Genomic DNA, 21,144 nt, shown 5'->3' with positions numbered 1-21,144 from the left:
GGTGGCCTGACCCCTGGTTGCTTTGCTGTGGGTCATGCTGACCGTCCTGCGGTGGCCTGACCCCTGGTTGCTTTGCTGTAGAGCACGCTGACCGTCCTGCGGTGGCCTGACCCCTGGTTGCTTTGCTGTAGGTTACGCTGACCGTCCTGCGGTGGCCTGGCCCCTGGTTGCTTTGCTGTAGGTTACGCTGACCGTCCTGCGGTGGCCTGACCCCTGGTTGCTTTGCTGTAGAGCACGCTGACCGTCCTGCGGTGGCCTGGCCCCTGGTTGCTTTGCTGTGGGTCACGCTGACCATGCTGCGGTGGCCTGACCCCTGGTTGCTTTGCTGTGGGTCACGCTGACCATCCTGCGGTGGCCTGACCCCTGGTTGCTTTGCTGTGGGTCACGCTGACCGTCCTGCGGTGGCCTGACCCCTGGTTGCTTTGCTGTAGGTCACGCTGACCGTCCTGCGGTGGCCTGACCCCTGGTTGCTTTGCTGTAGGTTACGCTGACCGTCCTGCGGTGGCCTGACCCCTGGTTGCTTTGCTGTGGGTCATGCTGACCGTCCTGCGGTGGCCTGACCCCTGGTTGCTTTGCTGTAGGTCACGCTGACCATCCTGCAGTGGCCTGACCCCTGGTTGCTTTGCTGTGGGTCACGCTGACCGTCCTACGGTGGCCTGACCCCTGGTTACTTTGTTTTCTTCTTCAACATTTTTAAGTAATTGTACAAAGGAGTGGTTGTGCACACAGCAGTCCCCAGCACAGCGTGCCCCCACCCCACACTGGCCATTTACAGTCTTGTTTCCTAGAGGAAGAAATACGTTTGCTGCTTGCTGAAGCGATGTGCACCTGTGTGGCAGGCTGTCCACAGAAGCAGAGCGCTGGGCTGCATCGTGCCCACGGCCTGGCGTCTGCCAGCGCTGCCTCGGGGTCTCCGGCTTCCAGGGCTCACGGGGGGCGCCGCCGGCCTTGCCCGAGCGCCAGACAGGGCTCCTGCTGGGTATGTGCGGTGTCTCTCCAGGCAAGCTTCGCCTACGGGAGGACAATTGGTAGAAAGAGAAATGCTCCCTCCTGCCGACCTCCCCAAGCTGACCCGACGCACCGGGTGTTTGTCTGTCTGCGCGGACCCCGGCATTTGAACGAGCCATTCCACTCTTCTCGCAACGTCTCAAGGATCTGCCCCGCGGCACTGTCCTCCCCCGGCCGCTTCCTGCCGGCCGCTTCTGTGTCCCCGGCTGCGTGGTCCTTCACGCCCGCCCCCCCAGTGGACACATCCACTCAAGTCCTCGCGGGCTCTGCCCTCCTGCGCTCAGCTCACGTCCGTCTTCTGGGCGCTTCCCCGCCGAAGGGCTCTGCGGCCCCTTGCGGGCCCCAGCCATGTCTCCTCCTCAGAGTGCTCTTCCTGGGACAAGATCCCCGAGCGATTTCCCCCCCAGGCCCACACGACCCCCGAGGCCCATGTGACCCCAGGTCTCACTCAGTTCAGTCCCCCCCGGCCCCCAGCCCAGTGGTTCCCACCACTCCCATGTTCCCGGGCCCTTTGTGCTTTCCTCCCCTCGGTCCAGACACTCACTTTAGTTGCTTTGTAGAAGCGACTACACTGCGTATAACAGGTGCTTCATTATTAATTTGGCTAAATGAAATACAAATACATCTTTCTGCTTAAGAGAAAAGCCTGATCGATACAAGCACACATTCTAATGTCTTAAGAGTGAGCGTTTAGGAGGGTGTTTTTTTTTTTAAGAACAAAAGGTAGCGGCGAGGCTGGGGCGTGGCTCGGGGCAGAGCGCGTGCCCGGCGCGGAGTGCACAGCGCTGACCGAGCGGCTCGGACGGAGAGCCTGCCCGTGTGGTGCGCAAACCCTGTGAGCTTCAAGCTGAGGTTCTCCCCGCGGCTGTAGTTTGTGTGTTCTTTGGGAGGGGTAGAGCTCAGCGAGTGCCTGAGAACCTTATTACCTACCGTTCTCTTGAGCATGTTGTCAATTCTCCCTGGGAACTCAAACAGTTAAGGCTGAATTTACAGAATTTACTGCGGTGTCTCATCTAGAAACACTAAAATAATTGTCTGAATAGAAATACCTTCGATTCAGCATGATTATGTTACAGAAAAGTATTCGGCTTTAATCTCCCACATGTCTTGAATGAGAGCCGACGTGCGATATAATTTTGAAATAAGTAAAAGTTGATGTGAAGATTTTGAAGTCTGTTCGACAAAAGCTGGGAGCCACGCGTCCGTGGGTCAGCGCCCGTGGGTCAGCACCCATGGGTCAGCGTCCGTGGGTCAGCGTCCGTGGGTCAGCGTCCGTGGGTCAGCGCCAGTGGGTCAGCGTCCGTGGGTCAGCGCCCGTGGGTCAGCGCCCGTGGGTCAGCGTCGGTGGGTCAGCGCCCGTGGGTCAACGTCGGTGGGTCAGCGCCCGTGGGTCAGCGTCCGTGGGTCAGCGTCCATGGGTCGGCGTCCGTGGGTCGGCGTCCGTGGGTCAGCGCCCGTGGGTCAGCGTCGGTGGGTCAGCGCCCGTGGGTCAACGTCTGTGGGTCAGCGTTGGTGGGTCAGTGCCCGTGGGTCAGCGTCGGTGGGTCAGCATCGGTGGGTCAGTGCCCGTGGGTCAGCGTCCGTGGGTCAGCGTCCGTGGGTCAGCGTCCGTGGGTCAGCATCGGTGGGTCAGCGTCCGTGGGTCAGCGTCCGTGGGTCAGCGTCGGTGGGTCAGCGTCGGTGGGTCAGCGCCCGTGGGTCAGCAGGCGCACCAGCCCGGAGCAGACCAGCGGGCACGCCCTGCCGCCGGCGTGCGTGGCTGCTGAGTGCTGTTTGCGTGTGGCGTGGGGCTGCTGAACCCGCTCCAGAGAACTGTGTGAGCGCGGGAAGCCGGCCCGGCCTGGCGCCCTGGCTGCTCGGGATTTTGGCGAGCAGCTTGAGAGATGATTTTAGGCTTCTGAAGTCAGTCTGCATCCCCTGGTCACGTGGTGTCAGCGGCAGCTGGCAGCCTGGCAGGAGGAAGTGCTGCTGTGGGTGAAACTTCTAGTCACATGACCTCGCTCTGTTGCTGCGGAAGATGACACAAATTATTACTTACTTTCTTCTCCACCGAAACAGACCCAGACTCGCAGATCCGGAACTCTGAGTCCCATGTGGACGAGCTGCCGGCCTGGCCGCATCCGCGAGCCGTGGGGGGGGCTTTCCTGATTTCCACGTGTGCCGCTCAGCGCCAGCCCGGGCCCTGTCCCCTCGCCACCGGAGAGCTTGCTAGGAGAGCGGAGACAGCCAGCCCGGAACACGAGCTGCGGGCTCCCGCGGGCCCCGCTCCTCGGCGGCCAGCCCCGGCCAGGCCGGCCAGGGCCCCTTCTAGGCCAGGCGGATTCACAGACCAGAAATCTCCACGTCCTCTTCTTCCGATGCTCGGACGCGCCACTGCCAACAGCTGCGGTTCAGAAGTCGCTTTGCCTGGTGTCAAGCGACCAGGGGACTGCTTGCCTACTGCTTGTGTGAATCTAAGTGACAACTTTGGTTTTTTTTTTAACTGTATTTTTTTTGTCTTTTCTTTTTTGGTACTGGGGATCGAACCAGGACGTTGCACTTGCTAGGCAAGCGCTTTACCACTGAGCTACATCCCAGCCCTAAGTGACAACTTTGGAAAACATAGTTGAGGACGGAGAAGAAACCATTGAAGTGGCATCATCCGGCCACCGGGGGCCATCGCGGAGCGGATGGGAACTGCGCTCCCAGTTCAGAGGGTGCCATGACAGCGCGTCACCTGCGCCCCGCGCAGCACAGTGGTGTGTGGCATCATGTTGCACACAGATAAAAGCAGATACTGCCGCAGGCACCACGCCTACTTTCCCTAACAGAGTTACCACGTAGGCCAGGCGGGCCTCGGCCCACGACCCTCCTGCCTGAGCCTCTGAGTGCTGAGATTGCAGGCGTGGACCCGACACCAGCTCACCCCATTATTGCCACCCAACATTGCCGTGGCATAGTTGTAAAAGTTAATGAGCCAACAGCCGCGTATTATACTTAGCCTACATGTGTGTGTGTGTGCGTGTGTGTGCGTGTGTGTGCGTGTGCGTGGTGATTTAGTTATTGTTGATTTCTTTTTTGGAGACAAAGCGTTGCTCTGAAGCCCTGGCTGGCCTAGAGCCGACGGTGATCGCCCTTCCTCTGCTTCCCAGCCGCTGGGATTATAGGTGTGCGTCACCGCACCCACCGTGAGTCCGTCAGGAAGATGTGCTGGGTTTTGTCGGATGCTTTCTTCCGCCTCTGAGAGACGGTGTGGTTCTGATCCCTGGGTCTGCTCGTGTGCCAGGCACGCACTGTGGCTCCATACATACGGTGACCGCACGTTCCTGGGCACATCCCGCTGGGCTGGGCTGTGTGTTCCCGTGACAGGTTGAACTCCACTCAGAGGACTTCGTGGAGGATTTCCACCTCCCAAGTTCTCCTCGTGTCCGAGTCTGGCTTTGGTGGCAGCCAGCCCTGGCTTGTGAAGCAAAGCGCTTCCTCTCCTCCAGGGTTTTGGAAGAGGTTGAGAATCGACATGACTTCTTCAAGTGCGTCATACCAATCCATTTGTGAAGCCAGGCTTTTCTCCAGTGAGAGACTCTGGGCTTCGGACGCAGTCTCCTTGTGGACTTTCTCCACTTTAAGAGACTGCTTTTGGGGGGCAGCAAATAAGCATCTGTGCCGTCATCTAGTGTCTGAGCGATGCGCCCCGCCCCGGTGATAATGCAGCGACCCTAGAGGACTCACAGCTGTGCACACGCTCCGCGCCTCCGGCCCTTCCAGATTGTAAGCTTTACTTCCAAGCATATGCTTAACTCATTATTTTCTTACAACAATGTCCAACACCTGGTTCTCAGGAACAAAGGGCCCTCTAGAAAGGCTCTCCACCAGGCCTGTGAGCAGGTTTTTTCCTGACCTTTTATGAGCACTGGACTCTATCAAGCCCTTCGGTTTTTGCCAGTGTCAAAAGAAAACAGAGTTACACTTCTTTTTCTTTTTAAAACATTTTATTACAAAGGCAATGTACAGAGTTATTCTTTTTTCTTTTCCTTTGTCAGCCATGGGGCCTGAACTCTGGGCCTGGGCGCTGTCCCTCAGCTCTTCAATTCAAGGCTAGCGCTCTACCACTTGAGCCACAGCGCCACTTCCAGCTTTTTCTGATTATGTGGTGCTGAGGAATCGAACCCAGGGCCTCAGGCATGCAAGGCAAGCGCTCTACCACTGAGCCACCTTCCCAGCCCCAGAGTTATTCTTTTTAAATTTGCGCCTACTGGGGCTTGAACTCAAGACTTTGCTCTCTCACTTAGCCTGGCAATCATGGCTGGTGCTCCACCCTTGAGTCATACCTTTAGTTCTTCCACTTTAAGTTCTTTTAATTTTGTTTTTTCTCATTCTCTCATTTGATCTCTGCTCTCTTATGGTTTTCCCCATTCTAAAATCCTGGAAAACATCTGAAGGGTCTAAAATTCAGGTAATTTGTTATCCCCAGATGACAAAGGCTGGGTTTCCCCCTCTAATTTTAAGCTTTATTTCCTACTAGATAGTTTATTTGCGTTGAAATATGACTAGTATCATCCTTAGGTCATGTCATTTTACTCCTAAAACTCTATTAATCCAGTATCCCCTCCCCCCTCCTCCTCCGTCCTCTCTTGCTCTCTCTCCTTCTCCTCCTCCTCCTCCTCCTCCTTCCTCCCCTCCCCCTCTCTCCCCCCCCCCTCCCCTCCCTCCCTCTCCCTCTCCCCCTCTCCCTCTCCCCCTCTCCCTCTCCCCCTCCCTCTCCCTCCCTCCCTCTCTTCCTTCTGCCATTTCTTCCTCTCTCTGCACAAATCGTTTTCTGTTCTCCTGGCATCAAAGCATCTTTGAGGTGTGTTTCTGGTGTAGGTTCTTCAATGTAACTTTTTCCTGGAACCTGATGTGACAGGTTTATTCCAGCTTGTCTTTCTGTGGACATTGTTTGTCCTCATGACCTCCCTTATCCAGCAATGGAGGAACGGGGGGAGGGTTTCTGTCTGCTGCCCTGTGAGGACTGTGAATCTCCCATTGCTCATCATGAGCCGCCATGCCGGCCAGACACGAGCCGTCCTTGACGAGAGCCGTTTTATCCCAGTGGTGTTTGTCACCACAACAGATACAGCCAAGCAGGTTCTGAATAATAGATACAATAGACTTCAATCGGGCGAGTGTGTGGTGCGTGCCCGCCTCGTGCTAATAGAGTGCTAAGGACAGATGGATGCTCTGGGATCGAGTTCAAGCACGGCCACCTGCCATGCTGCAGGGCTTGCGGGTGGGACTCGGTGCTCCGTGAGCGATAGTTGGGTGAGCGCCGCCAGAGAGGACCGAGCTTTCTGGACTGGCCTCCAGCACCTGTCAGACGACGCGCATGGGAATCTGAGGACGAATCTTCCCAGTGTTTCTCCCACCATGGAGCGGTCCGATTTTTTTACGGGAACTTGGCAAAAACACGATGCTTCAGCGCCACCTTCCCGGAGCGAGGGGAGGCCTGGCTGGGGCCTCTCCGAGTCTCGCGTTTCCTGTGCCTGCACAGCACCCGTGAGAGCAAGGCTGAGGATGTCCCTCCGCGCGCGGGAGGCGCTGCCCGCTTTTGCCTGAAAGCGTCTGGCAGGGGGGGAGTCTTAAGTCACAGCAATGCGTCCTAAAGAAGCTGGTTGGCGGGGTCTCCCCTCAGGGCGACCCGCCCGAGCGCCTCACTGTAGTGCGTATCCAGGAGGCCCGGTCAGCGCAGCCACGGCCCGCACGGCACCGGTGGGGAAACTGAGGCACAGACGGGAGGCAGGCGGCCCACGGTCACCCTGCCGTGAGGTCTCGGGCGCGCTCTCTCCCCCTCTCCAGTCGCTGCTTTCTCCACCTCCTCTTGCGAGCGGGACAGATCCGTCACTCCTGGTGAAGAGGGTGCTTTGCGCATCCTCGGCGCCACTGTGGACTCACAGCTCCTGGGGGCCCCAGAGCTCACGGAGGGCCGTGGCGGGAGGGACGTTCGCAGAGCAAGGGCTCCGTCCGTGGAGCCCGAGACCATCGCCCACTCTGGCAGGACGCCTCAATGAAGCCATCCGGGAGATGCCACAGCAGCTCCCGGCTGTTTCTCAAGTTGTAAGAGCAAATTGGAGCGGGCTCCCGAGACCGTAATTACTGCGGCCAGCACCACACACGTGCGGCCCAGGCAGAGCCCTGCGGAGGCACACTCGGGTTCTTTTTAATATGTAAAGAACTTTCCAGGCCTTCACGTTGCCAGCGTGTCAGCAGAGTTAATGGCAGATGTGGTTGTGGAAACGTTCTGTATTTTCAGACAACCTTTAATTAAAACACTTTGTATGTCTCGGGGACCAAATCATATGCTGCCACTTGAAGGCTGGGGGGGGAGGAAGTATACAGAGATTCTAAAAGGAGCTTTGCTTATTTTTATCTGCGATGGAGTGAGGGAGTGTGCACGGGGACACAGCGCTCTCTTGCTTCAACATCCTATGAAGTTAATACACAGGGAAAATGTGCAGATGGCCCAACACGCTCAGTCTAATGCTGACAGACAGCGGCTGGGGGGGGGGGGCTCTGGCCTGGCCCCTACACGCACCTGACCGTGAAGATCTTGGTAACAAGTGGGGACAATCACTCCCTGGCTTGGTGATGGGCAAGGCTCCCTCCGCGGTGGACGGGTCAGCATCTGGGTGGACATGCTGGCCTGGCTGGAATGCAGAGGCACAGCATCAAGAGTGTTGAGGAGGTCTGTGGCGTGCCTGGCTTGGGCCTTCCCAGCCATCGCCCCACCCGCACCCCTCGACACCCCTTGGGCCGGTGCAGGTTTCCTGCAGCTTGGAGGCAGAGCCAGGCTGTGGCCGGCCCACGGCCATGCGCGGTGTGGACGTCTGCCCGTGTCAGCGCCAGGCTGCCCGCGCGGCCCGGAGGAATGGGGCACCATTGTGATCTGCAGGCATCTCGTAGATAATTGCAGAGCTCCGCTTGTTTGGATAAAGCCTTGACTCTCAGGCGGGGCGTGTTGCTTTCACCTCTCGGATCTTGGGCCCTGTCCGTCGCTGGTGGATTACAGGGTTTTGTAGAATGGAGGCTGACCTTGCAAAACCTAGACTTCAAATTTAAGGCTTGACTCTTTCCATGGACTCCCAACAAATTATTTAAATACCGAGCAATTAGTTCCGGAGTCTGATAGCATCACCCTTGCGGGAGGAGCCGGTGTGTCCCCCGGCCGCCTCCCACAGCCTCCGAACTTCCTGTGGGCGGAGGGGGGGGTCACTGAAGGCCTCAAATGCATGGAAGGCCCCACGAAGTCATTCGCTCATTACGCAATTACATCTCCATCTTGTGTTCTCTATCTCTGCCTTTCCGTTTTCTCTCTCTCTCCCTTCCTCCCCCCTTTCTTTCTTGTCTTGGTGTCTTCCTCTCTGTCTCTGTCTTCCTCTGTCTCTTTCTGTCTTTCTGGGGATTCTAGGGCTTCCTGCTTGCTAGGCCAGTGCTCTACCACTTGAGCCACACTCCCAGCCCCGTGGCCTTCCCTTTGCTTTTTAGACTGAGCCTCTTGCACTAACTTTGCCGGGGCCTTGAACTGTGGTCTCCTAATTATGCCTCCTGAGTCATCTGGGCTTAGGTGTGAACTGCCATGCCCAGTGCTCTTGCTCTCGCTCTCGGCTTACTTTTGAGGAAGTGGCATCTCCCGGGCCGGGCTCTGAGGCTTGCAAGTGAAGTTGGATGGATCTAGAAGGCCCCGGTCACGGAGGAGGTCGGAGTGCGGGTGAGGACTTCGTCGGAAAGCCCCGGGAGACTCTGGACATTGTGCGTTTCAGGATGAGGTGGGCAGTACTTGTAAAACCTGCAGAAATTCAGAGAAAGGAGGGAGCCGCGTGGCCTCCTGCAGCCCAGGCGACCTTGCAGCAAGCGAGACTCGAGCTCCGCATTGAGACGGAGGGGCAGAGCGGGGAAGAGGCCCTTTGCCCTGCAGGAGGGCCTTGCTGGCACACCGGAAACAGGCCCAGCACAAGATGTCCACAAGGCGTTTGGGAACGGGCTGGAGGCCAGGGAGGAGGCCTGGAGGCCGCTAAATCCAGAGTGGCGGATAGCAGGGGGCGATGGTGGCCGTCTCCCCTCCGCCCCTGCCGGCCCCAGACGCTCTGGGGTCGGGTCCTGCCCCGCCCCACGCTTTGGAGGCCGAGGTGAAGTGTGAGGCCAGCGAGAAAACCAGGCGGCCAAGACTCCCAGGGGTCAGGGGACATTTTCTTACCCATCTGTTCTTCTGATTTTTAGGGTCTGCCGCCAAGGCCACTGTGTGAACCATTTGCAAATCTATTTATCTGGCAGTCTCTGAGGCCAGTAAGGATGGGACACGAGGCTACAAGTTCAGCGTTGGGTTGGGTTGGGTGGGTGTAAAGGGACAGCACTGGCCTTTCTGTGGCAGCCCGTGGACTTCGGTGTTGTTGGCTAAGAGGAGATGAGCGGTCCCGGGTTGGAGCGGAGGAGGGAGGAGGGGTAAGATGCTGGGGGGGGGGCTAGTGGAGAGAGGGCACTCCACAGAGGGAGCATGAGACCCCCGGACCCCCCAACTGGGCCGGCGAAGCCCCGTGCCGCTCCCTGCGACCCAGTGTGAGCAGGCCACGCAGCACGCGTGAGCTGGCGTGTAGCAAGGCGCCCGTGTCAGTGCGGGGGGCCTGCTGCAGCCCTGGGACCCCCAGGCTGAGGAGCTCCAGGTGTGGCCTGGTGGAGTCCCCGATGGGCCACGTCTGAATTTCTTCTTGGCACCCCCGTGGATGGAGTCCCGTTTTAGGAGCAGAGGGTTCCCCGCGCCTCTGCTGACACGGCATGGGGGGTGGGTAACACATCTCCGCGTGGTGGGGGGCCCCTGGACGCCTTTCCTAGCCCGGTCACAGGCTCTGGTTAGGTGTAGTGACTGAATACACAAGGAGGAGGTGGTGGACCCTGGGGTGGCCGGACCCCGAGCCACGCCCGGCCGGCCGGCGAGACATCTGGAGACGGCTCCAGGAGCCCCCGGCTCGGGCGTGCCGGGGCTCGCGGGCGGCACGGCGGGCTCCTTTCTCGTGCATGCTGCCCCGGCGTCTGAACGCCAGCCTCGTCCTGAGCGCGGCTGACCCCGGAGACCCACAGGAGAAACGCCGCTCCGCCGCCGCGTACCCTTTCCTGGCAGGCCTGTCTGCTCCCGTGAAGACACCTTCCTGGGGCCCCACCCCTGCCCAGGCTCTGGGAGCTGCTTGCCTGGCCCCGACCTTCCCGGCCCCCCGGGGCAGATACAGTGACTTCTCAAGGTCTCGTAACTCGCTTGGAAATGCACCCTTGCTCACACTAATAAAACTCTCCCAGCCGTGAGTTTTCCTGCATGACATCATCGTGTTAAGTCACCGGCTTGGATTTCCCCCAAAGACTGTGGGAAATCGGCCGCTCCTCCATGCTGCTCGCTCTGACATAATTGCTCCTCATTATAGAAGAACGCTGCAAGCGACTTGGATGGAAGACTTTGGTCTGTGTTCAAGAGCCGCTGGCGGGGCGCGGATGGGCATCCCCGAGGTCAGCAGGAACCTCTGAGCAGATAGATGTGAAGATCAAGTCCCTGGCCGGTCACGTGACACGGTTATGGGCCACAGCCCCATCGTGGCACATTGGATAGAAGCAGCTGACCTGTGCCCAGCTTTGACCACGGAACCGTGCAAAGACCCCCATGCAATGCCAGCTGAAACTGCTCATCAACCCGTCATTCATGTCTTCCTGTCACCCACCCGTCTGCCACCTAGCCATCTATTTTAAGATGAAGACTAAATATTTTAATTGCTAAGATAAGATGATCTGGCAGAAATGATTGCTTTCTAGGAATAATTGTTAGTAAGGGAATATTTGTATGTATGTGTGAGAGTGTGTGTGTGAATCAAGTTAGGTTTTTGGCGATCTGAGATTTGAACTTTCCTCTGGAGCCATGTGTTGCCTGTGTTATTTTTGGGGTAAGTTCTCGTGTGTCTGCAGGCTGGCACGGGGTCACGCTCTCCTCTTTGCACATTCCACGTCTCTTGGGATGGCAGGTGTGAGCCGGCACACCTGGCGTGTTGGTTGAGATGGAGTCTCACTACTTTCCCCCAACCCTCAGGCCTGGCCTCACGCCACAGCCTTCCTGGCTCCAGCTCCCCCAGAGTTGGGGTTTCTGGCCTGTGCTCCACCTGTCACCTTGAAGTTCAGTTCTGGTCCGTAGGTCTGAGCCTGCAATTAGGGAAGCTGGCCACGAGGTGGCTGTAGTTTCCCAGTCACCAGTCTGTCAGATCCCAGTGGCTGGTCAACGGAGAGGTGCATGTGCTCCCGGTGCGCCGGGTTCAAAGCCAACCTTGCCGCCAGAGCCAGGCATATTAGTGAAATGAAGGCCATGTCATTGGCTCACACAGTGGAGGATTTACGAAGACTTTATAGCATAAACAACTGTACAAAGGGGGAGTTTCATTGTGACATTTCCGAACCTGCCTACGCCTCTTCAGGCCCTGGGTCTCTCCCTCTTCTCCCCGTCCCCTTCATTGTTCTCCTGTCATGCATGCACGTAGAGCACCGGGACCTGGGAGAGGAGGCTAATGGAATGGATGTGTGAGGTGGACGTGATTGGAGCACAGTAGAAGATTTGTACAGAGATTGTGAGAAGAGAATCACTCACACCCAGCAGAAGGAAGAGACTCGGGCGCAGCCCAAGCCACCCAACAACGCAGGGGTGTGGTGATTGAATAGACTAGATTGGAGTTCATCCCTTGCAAACGGTTGTGGACATTTCACTGAATAACTATGAAAGGCAATTAGATCTGAAAGAAAATCTTAATGCACTTCAAATGGGAGATATTGTCTAGTCAACTTGCTGCAGTTCCAGCTGCGGTCACGTAGGCGCACGCCGAGCCCTGCTCCGAACATTCACGTGAACTTGTGCGTGCAGCTGCCGAGTTGGTGGTGGACAGTGAGTTGTTGGTGTGAAACACTGCCGGCCCTGGAAAAACGGACAGGAGCAGCAGCCCCGGCTCAGGTCAGCCCGACAGGGTGGCGGTGGGTGAAGCTGGCCCCAGGTCTGCTCCACCGTAGAAAAGAAGGCAGAGAAACTGACGGGATCCAGAGCAAAGGACAGCTCCGAAATTAGAAGACAAGAAGTGACAGAAATGAACCAGAAATCCCTCTCTCTGATTACTTTGTGATGAGAAGAAGGAAAGGTAGAAATCGCTCTATAGCTTAAGAAAATAAATCGGGCCTCTTCAATGAATCCGAAGGAAAATGTACCTTTGAAATTTTGCACGTCTTGTGAAAAAATGTTGAACGATTGAACCATGAAGGACTTGTTTGCGGAAGTATCGGCGCTCACAAAGGAGCGGGAGGCGGCTGGATGGGCCGTTTAGGAGTTAAATACACAAGATGTATACAGAGCAGAGAGATTTACAGTCTCCTCACTCATTTCTAAACAACCAAATAACCGCAACGACACAGGCTTCCTCTAACAAGAAAACCTTCCAGAACACTAGCCTGGCTCACACGTGGCCCTGGGTTCCACGCCCTGCGCTCCAGCTGGGGCCGTGAAAATACCACAACGCCAGCCGGGTGAGCCCAGGTTCTACCAGACAGAGGGACTCCTGCCCCCAGCCCAGCACTCCCGGCGAGGGGATGCCCACCGCACCATCCGCCCAAACACCATAGCAGCCTAAATCCCTCACTGGAGGGCCATCATGAGCTAAAATGGAAAATTCTGCCTCACTGTGATCAGATTTCTGTGTCTCTCTCTCTCAAGCCAAGTGTTAAGAACTGGTGTCCAGCGCCGCGCCAGCTATGAGGTTCAGATGGGCTAAGTCCTCGGGAGCAGTGCGGGCTGGCGGCACCGGCGGGGCTGGGCGGCTGGTTTCCGTGTCTGTGGACACTTTACTAAGGGAGCTGGTCTGGTCCCGTGGGGCTCGATCCTGTAGGTGGAGGCAGAGTCTGCTCCTTGCTGCCGCTGTTTTGGGGGCACTGGGCTTGAGCTCAGTCCTTGCTCTGCCACTTGAACCAGGCCCCCAGCCTTTTTGTGCTTTTTGTTATTGTTTTTTAGAGAAGTTCTTGTGCTTTTTGCCTGGGGCCAGCCTCACACTATGACCCTCCCTCTCTCCCTCCCTCCCTCCCTCTCTCCCTCCCTCCCTCTCTCTCTTTCTCTCCCCCCCTCCTATGTGTGTGATGGGTTGAACTCAGGACTTGGGAGCTGTCCCTTAGCTTTTTTGCTCAAGGCTGGTGCTCTACCATTTGAACCATGTTTCCGCTTTGGGCTTTTTGCTAATTTAGAAAAAGAATCTCTTGCTTTTGGTTAGCCGGTGCTGACCCAGCTGATCTTTCTTCTACCTTACTTGAAGTTTTACATGGATAATTGCTTTTTGACGTTGGAGAAATGTTTATTTGTGACCACAAAAGCAATCTGAGAGTGGAAGGCGTCAGTCAGCGTTAATCTCAGCGAATATTGCAAAAGTCCTGTTTTTACAGCTGGTGGGTCATCCAAGAGACTATTACGTATTTGTGAATACATGATTTTCTTCCTCTTTCTTTACAGCTGGTATAAGACCCAATTCTGAATTCTCAAAAAAGCTGAGTGTCCATTCCCTCAAATCGCTCCTATGTTGCTTTCTACCTTTTAGAGAAAATAACTGTTTCCTCCTTTGGATGGAAAAAATGGTGAAATTCTGGGCTCAGTTCTGCTCTGTGCCAACAGAGGTGAGGCTCGAGGTCTCTGGGCTTGAACAGCCCCGCCGGGCTGGTCTCTCCTGGCCCTCAGCCAGCCTGGCTCATTAGCAGCAGAGAGAAGGTTTGAGACTCAAGGTAGCTTTAAAAGCCTTATACCTTATAAAATCCAATTGCTAGTTAGAGTGAATGGCGGTGTTAAATATAGTCGTTCCTCTATAAGAGATATAAAAGCACTCCTTAATTGGAATTGAATGCAGACTCAAAAAAATGTGTCTTGATTAGAGAAGGGAAAAAAACCACCAAAAGGCAGATGCGCGCAGCTCTCTCCGCGCCTTTGTCTGCCGATCTCTGTTTATGTTTGTGTCTCTAACCACAGGCAAACCAAACCCATGCGCAAATCTACACACACTGCTCACCTCAGCCACAGAGGTGTTTCTGATGGGGTTTCTGGTAATTTCTAATGAGAGGTGCTGGGGTGGGCTCTGGTTTACAGGTTATAGCTTAGGGCGTTTTACCTGAGAGCATGGGGACTTGGGCGCGTGGGAGCTGCGGTGTGGAAGGGGCCACGTGGACAGCGAAGGGTCCGCGTTGGGGAAGAGCACCCGCCCGCCACCGGTGGGTCCAGCTTCCCGGCTGCCTGCCCGCGCCCCTTCTTGTGCAGGTGCAGGAGGCTGGCAGCTGGGATGGTCTTCTGGGCTGTACTGTCTGACGTGCACCCCCAGCTCTGGCAGAAGTGGGTCCCGGGGGTCCCCGGTCCCACAGTGCTGATGGTTTAGCCTGTGCTCTCCCCTCCCTGGTCCACAGGGTCATCCTAGACTCTCCACACTAAACACCCTCAGAAAATCACATGTGCCCAGGAAGTACGGCGTATTTAAAATGAAGAGTCACCTAGTAAAGCAGAGCAGGTCATTAGGGGTTAAATGACCAGCCTGCCACCACTCAACCTGAGTCTGTTCGTCCAGGTCACAGCCGGTCGCCCCTTGCTGGACCAATGAAAAAACCACAGCTCGGCCCTAAGCCATGTCCCCTTGGTACCCAGAAAGCCCCTTCTGGTCAGGGCTGGCTGGGGTGCCAGGGTGAGGCAGGGAGGAGAGGGAGACCTGGTCCACTGGCGGGAGCTTGACTAGTGTAGACACTGTCCCTGCCCCACGCTGACGGCTGGTCTCTGGCCTGTGTCCTGGGCTGTGTCAGAAATGAGTGATGGAGGGCGCTGGGCAGGAATGAGTGATGGAGGACACTGGGCAGGAATGAGTGATGGAGGGCTCTGGGCTGGGCAGGAATGAGTGATGGAGGGCACTGGGCAGGAATGAGTGATGGAGGGCGCTGGGCAGGAATGAGTGATGGAGGACACTGGGCAGGAATGAGTGATGGAGGGCGCTGGGCTGGGCATGAATGAGTGATGGAGGGCACTGGGCAGGAATGAGTGATGGAGGGCGCTGGCCTGGGCAGGAATGAGTGATGGAGGGCACTGGGCAGGAATGAGTGATGGAGGACACTGGGCAGGAATGAGTGATGGAGGACACTGGGCAGGAATGAGTGATGGAGGGCGCTGGGCTGGGCATGAATGAGTGATGGAGGGCGCTGGGCTGGGCAGGAATGAGTGATGGAGGACACTGGGCTGGGCAGGAATGAGTGATGGAGGGCGCTGGCCTGGGCAGGAATGAGTGATGGAGGGCGCTGGGCAGGAATGAGTGATGGAGGACACTGGGCAGGAATGAGTGATGGAGGGCGCTGGGCTGGGCATGAATGAGTGATGGAGGGCGCTGGGCTGGGCAGGAATAAGTGATGGAGGGCGCTGGGCAGGAATGAGTGATGGAGGGCGCTGGGCTGGGCAGGAATGAGTGATGGAGGGCGCTGGGCAGGAATGAGTGATGGAGGGCACTGGGCTGGGCAGGAATGAGTGATGGAGGGCGCTGGGCAGGAATGAGTGATGGAGGGCGCTGGGCAGGAATGAGTGATGGAGGGCGCTGGGCTGGGCAGGAATGAGTGATGGAGGGCACTGGGCAGGAATGAGTGATGGAGGGCCGGGGCCGGCACGGCTGACCCAGGTCCAGCGGAAGGACCCATCGAGCGTCGGCGCTGGTGGTGGTGTTTGGTGGCAGGCGGTGAGGCTTGCTCGGATCTGTGGCCGGGGTCGGCCCACAGCCTGGTCCTGGGCAGGTTCATCACCGGCCGGCCTGCAACCGGGGCCAAGGGCAGGACCTTTCATTCCTGGGGTGGCCCCAAGGACTCGAGGGCCCTAGAGGGCCCAGGGAGCTGGTCTGTCCCTTCGTCCGGGAGCTGGGCCGCAGCAGGGAGGCCGGGCTGGTAACTGCATCACTGGGACCTTCCCCCGGAACGCCAAGGTCTGCTCCCTCCTCCCGGCAAGGGTCAGAACACGGGCCTGAGGGCAACCTTCCTGCCCTGTCTTCTTATTTCCTTCCCTGAGTGGTGGGGTCTGGGAAGCCCAGACCCAGGCCTTTTCTCATCCTGGGATGATGAGCCAACAATGCTTTTAGAGCTCTTCAAGAATGTTTTCAATTATGACTCACATGACTCGGCTCTGTGCTTTCAAAGTTCTGAGTTAGGAGGCTGACTGTGGTTGCCAGGGCTCAACCGGTCCCGAGGCCGGAGCCCGCACTGGCAGAGGGGCGCTGGTCACAGAGATAAAACACGTCGCCATGAAAGCTGTGTTCTGTTGACAAAACAAACAAACATACAGTTCTGCTGCAGCGTGGCATTGCTCCTGAGTACGAGTTTATATGGGTATGTGTGCGCATGCATGCACACACACATGCACACATGCGTGCACACACACAAGCACGCATGCACACGCACACACATGCACCCACACGCATGCGCACACACGCACACACATGCACATGCACATGCACACACATACACGCACACACATACACGCACGTGCGCACACACATGCACGCGCATGCACGCACACGCACGCACACGCACATACACACACACGTGCACACACATGCACTTGCACGCACACACACATGCACACACATGCACACACTCACACGCACACACGCACACACACGCACACATGCACACACACGCACACATGCACGCACACGCACACATGCACACACATGCACGTGCACACACACGCACACGCACACACACATGCACACACACACACACACACACACCTTTAAGTCTCAAGGCTGTGGATGTGCAGACTATGTGACCACACCGGCCGCCCATTCCCTCCTCCCTGCCTTTCTGCTAATGTCCGCATTGTACTTCCTGCGTCATGTAATGCCTGCGATGCATTGTCTACATCAGATAAAACGTAACGAGTTTACAACCCTCACGTTGCAGGCATTTCATTTATTTCCCATAGCCTTGCTGTCATAAAGTTGAAGAACAATTTGCACTTTATTTTTGTCTTTGTGGAAGAATTTGAAAAGAGGAGAGGTCTTTACATCTGCTCTCCAGGTTGTGCAGGTTTTATTCTCCTCCTTTTATCAAGGGAGCTCAGAGCCCCTGGCCGCCCGGTCACCGGCTCTGAAGGGCTCTTTCTTCCTGGCTTTTGTTTGAGTCAGTCTTGGTCATTCAGGAGATTATGTACAGAACACGGGCCGGTGGCTCTGTGTGCTGAGGAGCGTGGCAGCCTGGGGATTGGAGGCTGGCTGGGACAGGCTGCTGAGGGCCGGGCAGGGCGGCAGGTGCCTAGCCTTGGACATACTCCTTCCCTGCCAGACCCAGGGGGCGGCGCAGACTGCCTCAGGAGACCGCTGAGCTTGCAAAAGGCAACGGCCACCAGACCTGGGCCATTGCCTGAGTGGATGTAGTCAGAGCTGCAAGCCAGCGCCCAGAGCCCAGCACCCGGAGCCCAGAGCCCAGCGCCCAGAGCCCAGTGCCCGGAGCCCTCCGGAGAGCCACAGTGCCCAGCACCCAGCTCCCGGAGCCCAGCGCCCAGAGCCCTCCGGAGAGCCACAGCACCCAGCACCCGGAGCCCTCCTGAGAGCCACAGCGCCCGGTGCCCGGAGCCCGGAGCCCAGCACCCAGTGCCCAGCACCCAGAGCCCAGAGCCCGGAGCCCGGAGCCCAGTGCCCAGCACCCGGAGCCCAGAGCCCAGCGCCCAGCACCCGGAGTCCAGAGCCCAGCGCCCAGAGCCCAGCAACCGGAGCTCTCCGGAGAGCCACAGCACCCAGCGCCCAGTGCCCAGCACCCGGAGCCCAGCGCCCGGAGCCCTCCGGAGAGCCCCAGCGCCCGGAGCCCAGCGCCCGGAGCCCTCCGGAGAGCCACAGCGCCCAGCGCCCAGTGCCCGGAGCCCAGCGCCTGGAGCCCTCTGGAGAGCCACTGTGCCCGGCGCCCAGCGCCCGGAGCCCAGTGCCCAGAGCCCTCTGGAGAGCCACAGCGCCCGGCGCCCGGAGCCCAGAGCCCAGCGCCTGGAGCCTGGAGCCCAGTGCCCAGCACCCGGAGCCCAGCGCCTGGAGCCCAGAGCCCGGAGCCTGGAGTCTAGTGCCCAGCACCCGGAGCCCAGCGCCCGGAGCCCTCGTGAGCACGCCGGGCACATCGGCAGCTTGTGGAAGACGTCAGTGACGCTGGCTGCCGTGGAGGCCGTGAGCACGCACTGAGCGCGGTGAACGGCTTCTCCCGCGGGAGCTCGCGCCTCACAGTGCAGCTGCTGATGAAGACCAAGTCGGGAAACGGCGCTCCGTGGCTGCCCAGCTTCGGAATCCGTCAAATAAGAACTTACCACTCCAGGAGGACCATGCGCTGCGGCTTCCTTTCAAAACTGTAGCCTCGCTTACATTCATGTTCGTTCTTATTTACATCTTTTCCATACTCTTTCAGAAGTTATAACAACTGTAGGTCTTTTGCTAGCATAGAGATCCAAAGAGGGGAGGAGAGAGAAATGTGAGCCCGATTGACACAGGGAAGGGAAGGGACAGTGGCCGGGGGGGCTTGAGTCTAACCCTCAGTGAGCTCTTGAGCATTTCCCATTTGCAGCGATCACAGAGGATTGGGAGATAAAGTGCACGAGTTATAGGCCACTGCTCCACTCCCTTCTCCAAAGCTCTGTGGGGCCTGTCTGTCACAGCCCAGGGAGGGAGGCCCGGGGGCTGCACTGGACTGGGAAATAGCGAGTCTCAAAGAGGGAATTGTTCCCCAGAGGCAGGGAGACGTCGCTGTGCATTTCATTTTTTGGAGATCAATGGTGTGATGAAACTCGTATAAAGGAATCGCAGTTTGTATAAAATTAACAAAAGCGTTTGGGCACAAATTATACCTTATACAATAATATAGTAGTGATTTTCAAATTGAATACTGTCATTGTTGCAGGAATACAGTTCCTGCACACAAAATTGGATCCAGTGGGATATTTCCAATTAATGTGAGGGCTAAAGAATGCTGCGTGGGGCACGGCGTTGAAAAAAAGTGCCACATAAAATAGCATTTCATACCAATAACTGATATGAGAAATAAAACATTAAATGTATAGTTTAAAGCATCAAGATGACATGTGATAATTTTTGGCCTTTGATTAAAAATGGTTTTTAATTTTGACTCTGTCTTTAAAAGCTTCAACTTTAAACTCCATAATACTTTACTAAGCTTAGGATGGGAAACTAAAATATGCTCAATGACTCAGAGACGGTAGAAACCTCCAAACTGTAACGCATTGACGTGAAAGTTTAACCGATTACAGATCATTTTCCCTACCATGGTGGCAGACGCCATGCTCTGGTATGGTGCTCTTGCCTGTGCAGTCCGGCCATGCATTAGAGCATCTGTACCTGGGTGTGAGCCAGGGTCTCAGCTGCTCTGGCTGGGATGTTGTGTGAACATTTGTTTGTTGGGTATTTAGGGAGGCGCTGACTGTGTGTCACAAGAATGAATCTCGCATAGAACTCCAGGTGAGTTCTCCGGCCTGTGAGGGAGGTCCAGGCAGGCTGTGGTAGAGGAGTTTTTGGTCTGTGAAGTTGCTCTGCCTCTTGTTGACTTCTTGACCCCTAGCAAGAGAGGAACCTCCAGATCCCACAGCTCACCCCTTGGCCGTTATATAATCTCAACAAGTCCCTTACTTGCTTTGATGCTTTTTACGTTATCTGTATGAGCGGTGGTGTGCACAGCTCCCGACACAGGGCTAACACACCACAGCTGCCAGGCCCCCCTTTCCTAGGGAGGCTCCTTTCTCTCTCCTGGCCCCCCGAAATTTCTTAGTTCCATTTAAGCCCCCAACTCACTCAGAGTGAGTTTACTGCTGTGGCTAGAGTTCTGCCTGTGGTCACTCATTCATGACTTTGGGAGCAGCCATCGCCGTCCTGGTTTTTCTTAGACATGGTGGGATTGCGGGCATGGCTGGTCAGCAGGCTGACCAGAGCTGGCTCACACAGTCTGGTCCCCTGTTTTGGTTTTTTTTATGTCGGTCGTGGGGCTTGAACTCTGGGCCTGGGCGCTGTCCCTCAGATCTTCAACTCAAGGCTAGCGCTCTACCACTTGAGCTACAGCGCCACTTCTGGTTTTCTGGTGGTTCATTGGAGATAAGAGTCTCATGGACTTTCCTGCCCAGGCTGGCTTTGAACCACGATCCTCAGATCTCAGCCTCCTGAGTAGCTAGGATGACAGGCGTGAGCCACCGGTGCCCGGCTCGGTCCCGTATTCTTGACGGAGAAGCTTGCGGTGGATTTCGGTCCCGTATTCTTGACAGAGAAGCTTGCAGTGGATTTCTTCAGACAGGATCCTTCCCCTTCCTTTCAATCAGTGCTTTAATAGTGAGAGGCCCTCTGAGGTAAACTGAGTCAGGCCTCCAGCTCCCTGTGGCTCTGGGAGGCCCCGGGTTGGGGGCGCGAGCCCCTCCCTAGTGGCCAGTTCTGATTTTTGTTTCTCCATCTCTGATCTTTCCCTCAGCACCGCCCCATTCCCTACCTCTGTAACGTAAGGTCCATGTATCGGAAGTGAATGCTTCTCAAAATAAAACTCCGGAAGCACACCGACACTCAACCTCAGGAAGCTATGCCGCCAGGGACCATTTCCACCAGGCTCCTTCTTATTATTAAATGAGCAGCCTTCCTGCACTGAGGCTCCTGCCACCATGCCCAGCTGTGTTCGTGCGTAGAAAACGCTGCTACGCTTCTGCTCTCCACCTCAGCTCTGTGACTAAATAGTATGTATGCAGAGAGCCCTTCTATTTTTTATTTCTGATATTTTTTGTGCAGTCCTGGGTCTTGAACTCAGGGCCTGGGTGCTATCCCTTAGTTTTCTGCTCAAGGCCAGTGCTCTCCCATTTAAGACACAGCTCTGCGTTTGCTTTTCTGAGTGGTTTACTGGAGAGAAGAGTCTCACGGACTTTCCTGCCCGGGCTGGCTTTAAGCCGAGATTCTCAGATCTCAGCTTCCTGAGTAGCTAGGATGACAGGTGTGAGCCACCAGCGCCTTTATTATTATTAAAAAACATTGCTTACAGTGGAGTGAAGTGTTTGTCTCCCCACCCCCACCTGTGCACCAAACAAGCTGCCGCTGCTGCCGCCTCCTCCTCCCCCTC

Source organism: Dipodomys ordii, unplaced genomic scaffold, assembly GCF_000151885.1.
Source record: "Dipodomys ordii isolate 6190 unplaced genomic scaffold, Dord_2.0 Scaffold15, whole genome shotgun sequence".
In the NCBI taxonomy this organism is placed as follows: domain Eukaryota; kingdom Metazoa; phylum Chordata; class Mammalia; order Rodentia; family Heteromyidae; genus Dipodomys; species Dipodomys ordii.
Note: the sequence above shows the minus strand (reverse complement) of the source record.